We start from the raw sequence: 4367 nt of genomic DNA, 5'->3' as shown, positions 1-4367 counted from the left end.
ACAAAAGCAGTGATGGTTTTCCTGAGTAAATTCCAGTCACCCAGGAAGTGATGCACACGGCGTTTAATTGGTTCCCAGCATACACTGCTTGCGGATGGAGAGCACTGCTTTAAAAGATATCCATAAACCATGCTGTGAGCTATTTATAACCTACTTTTGTTCTTCCCATGAAATGTGAAGTGTCTGCCCCTTGAGTGAATGGCAGTGAGCTGAGGCACTTGGAAATTTCAGCAATAGAAAATGCAGTTGGATTCTTCAAGAAGTTCAAAATCGGGAAAGATAGACAAGTCAGAGCACACTTTATTTTAAAGCTCCTTTCTCCTGGCTACGTATGCACACCTTACAATAGAAATGAAACCAACCGACACTGGGCTGGAGTTATTCACAGGAGACGGTCAGGAAGCGGGTGCTGGTGGCCGGCCTCCCTCTATGACCTGTGGCCTCCTCGCTGTCCTGTCAATCACTGTGTCTGTTTTAGGATGTTCCTGGGGTGGGGGGGGGTGGCATTGAACTAGCGCTGGTGGCACGAAGACACAGGCTCAGGGGTCCACAGAGAGAGAAAGGAAGGTTGGAATATATTCTCTGCCACTGGGAGTTTATCATCTTATTGGAGGAACCTCAGAATGAAAAAGGTCTTGTAATTTTTACCTGTGTTCTCATTTCCAGCTTGCTGTTACAAAGTAGGACATGATGTGATGCTGGAATATTTGGTGCTCCTGGGAAGGAGTTAACTATTAGTCTTTTTTCTTATTTCATAACGATGTCTTAATCTGATTAAGTTACTAGTATAAATATTTTGAGGTACTAAGAAGTTGCCATTCATTTACACAGTTACATACTACTTGTATAACCAGTTCCATGAGATTCACGTGAGGCCAGGCTCATACACCCAGATGCCTTGTCGTAGACTAAAGGCAGGAGACCGAGGCAGCAGCCCCAGCCTTCAGGACCAGGACAGCAGGTGGGCAAGAGAACAGTGGGCAGAGAGATCACCTGGTATCTTGGGAGTCTGAGGGCTGGGCCCACTGTCCTCAGATGTCTTATCTGGTGGGAGGTTGGTATGCTTGGTCCTGGTGTTTATATGATCCATTACCTAAGTCTTTCTTAGTATCTTATAAGCTAGACAACATCCTTCTAAAAAATCATTTTCCACTGAAATTCATCTGGGTCATGTTCTCCTTAAGAAAAATAATTGTTAGCTGTGCATGTGTGCTCAGTCGTGTCTGACTCTTGGTGACCCCATGGACTGTAGCCTGCCAGACTCCTCCAGCTGTAGGATTTCCCAGGCAAGAATACTAGAGTGGGTTGCCATTCCCTTCTCCGAGGGATCTTTCTGACCCAGCCATAGAAGTGGTAGAGACTTAGAATCATCGATCAGTTCAGTTCAGTTTAGCTGCCCAGTCGTGTCTGACTCTTTGCGACCCCATGAACCACAGCACGCCAGGCCTACCTGTCCATCACCAACTCCCGGAGTCCACCCAAACCCAAGACCATCAGGTCAGTGATGCCATCCAACCATCTCATCCTCTGTTGTCCCCTTTTCCTCCTGCCCTCAATCTTTCCCAGCATTAGGGTCTTTTCAAACAAGTCAGCTCTTCGAATCATTGATCAAGACACAAGCAAACAAGAAGTTGGGTGAGTCTGCTCAAGCTTTGGAAAGCCCTGTTCTCACTGGCTGGGGAAAGCAAGCTCCTTCACATTCATGCTGCATGACAGCATTATGTCCTGATGCTAAGTGTCTGGTGCGGATCACAGTGAACCTGCCCTTGTTAAAGAGGCAGAAACAGCAGGACTGGGACAGGGGTGAAGCCACCCTTCGGGACCTTAATTCTAATTAGGGCACATTTTGCAAGGGCTTGGATACTCTCTTCAGTCCATTTCATTTTCAAAATAACATAGTTCTAAAATTACATATGTAGAACATGAGGCTTTGATCAGAGATTTTAGCACAAAACTTCATCAACAGCCTCAACGTGGTAATATCAATCTTTCTTCCCCCAGGAGCAGTAAAGAGCTGTTTTCAGCACCCACCAGGTAACCTTCCTAGCTATGTTGCAGATCCTTTTACAGTAAAAACAATGTCCAATTCTGGTCATATTTCCTTCAGTGGGTGTTAGTTTCCAAGGGCTGCTGTGGTAACATGCCACACGCTCGATGGTTTAAAATGGTAGAAATGTCTTCCACGACAGTTCTGGAGGCCAGGAGTCCCAGAGCAAGTTGTCCGCAGGGCCGGGCTCCCTCTAGGACTCTGGGTGGAACCCTCTCTCCCCTCCTCTGAGCCACTGGTGTTGACCCTGGCCCTTGGTGTCTGCTTGGCACTTTATCACTCTAATCGCCGCTGCTCTGGTCACAGGACACTCTACCTGTGTGTCTTCTGTCTCTTCTTAGAGACACTCATCCATCATATTGGGCTTTCGTCATGGCTCACTGGTAAAGAATCTGCCTGCAGTGCAGAAGATGCAGATGTGGCTTTGATCCCTGGGTCAAGAAGATCCCGTGGAGGAGAAAATGGGCAACCCACTGCAGTATTCTTGCCAGGAAAAAAAATCCCTGGACAAAGGAGCCTGATGGGCAAGGATCTACGGGGTCCCCAGGAGTAGGACATGACTGAGTGACTGAGCACTCACGCGTATCACATTGTATCAGGGCCCACTTTCCCCTGTGTGACCTCATTCTAACTTGGCTACATCCGCAAAGGCCCTTTCTCCTCATAAGGTCACCTCCCCTGGTGCTAGGATCTGGATTTCAAGGTATCTTCTAGGAGAAACAATTTAACCTAAAAAAGCATGTGACCCGGTGAAGACACATATGCTGTTTAGAGGGTGTATTAAATGTATTTCTCATCTCCTAGTCTCCTGTTCACCAATAAATTGGCATCTTGGGAGTTCTTCCCTCTCCTACTTTCTTCAGTTTTATGCTTTCAATCTCTCTTAGTATTTAACTTGGGAATTCAAACACGTTTCCCACCAGCAAGAATAACTTTTATCTTTGTGTGCGAGAAAAAGCTAAAGATGTTTTTGCAACTAGTTGCATCTCCATGCCTCCTCCATCACCACGAAGAGACACTGCATCTCAACTCTTGGCACCATTTCTTGATTCAGACCTCCTCCTCCTTCTCCTCCTCACGGTTTAGAAATAGAACCGCACAAACAAGAGACCTACATACTGTCTGTCTTAGGAGCCTGTCTCCCGGACGAGTTGCTTCATTTCTTTCTCTTCTCTTCTAGCTCCTCTGAATACATCACCTTCCCCAACACAGTAAAGAGAGAACATCTGGAGAGGAGTTAAAATGAATGCAGCGAGGAGAAGAGGAAAAATGGTGCTTTCACTCTGCTGCCCAGGAATTCCTTCCTGGATTGAACCCCTTTCTTAGTCGAGGGCTGACGTGAAGCCCCTGGACAGAAACAAACTCACAGGCCTGCCCCTCAGGCTGTAGACAGAGACGTGTTTGATTTGCGTGTTTGCTGAAATTTGGTTAACAGGCACGATCTTTTCTTTAGCCTCTGAATAGACACTGAGGAATCTGCTAACGCAGAGAAGGAAAAATTCCACCCTGCTCACAAGTTGGTTTTCCCTCGCACCCATCCTATTTCTTCAGCCTGTGAGGTGCTGTTTGGAAAGACAAATAGATCATTACCTGGGAAGCTTTCCAAACTGTCTACAAACAGGAAAGAAAGAAAAGATAATCAGCCGTATTAGGCTGGCCATATTAGCAAGCAAACTGCTTTCCCTCCCGTAACCACAGTGTCTGGGCTGAGGCGAGACAGAGCAGAGTTTCCTAGTTTCTCCTGGAGGGTTAGCTGTCTAGTCTGTGCATTTTCTTGGAACTGACCTCTATGTGTTCCCACCACTGGCTGTGCGTGTACACCAAGATCTCGTCCATTCGCTGCACTAACAGGGAGTGAACGTGAGGGATGACAGGCAACCCTGGGTGTCAGGCATTTCTGCATCTTGGATTATTTGCTCCAAGTTAAAAAAAAAAAAGAAAAGTATGCATGGTCATTTCCACTCCTCACACTTAGTAGTAGCTAATGACACATCTCATGGCTCATCTGCAGTCCTGAATGTGGTCATAAATGACCGGACAAGTAACTAATGTAAAGGTCTTTGGAAAAGTTTCAGAACAGAGTCCCTGTGAACTGCTGCCGTAAGCCTGTGACATGTTCCTTTCACTCAGAGTTTACTTTGTGCTAGACACAGTGTAAACACTGGACAGCTGCTAGACAAATTATGGTTTTTCCAGTAATTATGTACTGATGTGAGAGTTGGACCATAAAGAAGGCTGTTTGTGTGTGAAGTCTCTTCAGTCGTGTCTGACTCTGCGATCCTATGGGCTGTAACCCACCAGGCTCCTCTGCCCATGGGAC

This window comes from Bison bison, unplaced genomic scaffold, assembly GCF_000754665.1.
Source record: "Bison bison bison isolate TAMUID 2011002044 unplaced genomic scaffold, Bison_UMD1.0 scf7180017864065, whole genome shotgun sequence".
In the NCBI taxonomy this organism is placed as follows: domain Eukaryota; kingdom Metazoa; phylum Chordata; class Mammalia; order Artiodactyla; family Bovidae; genus Bison; species Bison bison.
The sequence above is the reverse complement of the archived record's forward strand: the minus strand, read 5'-3'. Positions refer to the sequence as shown.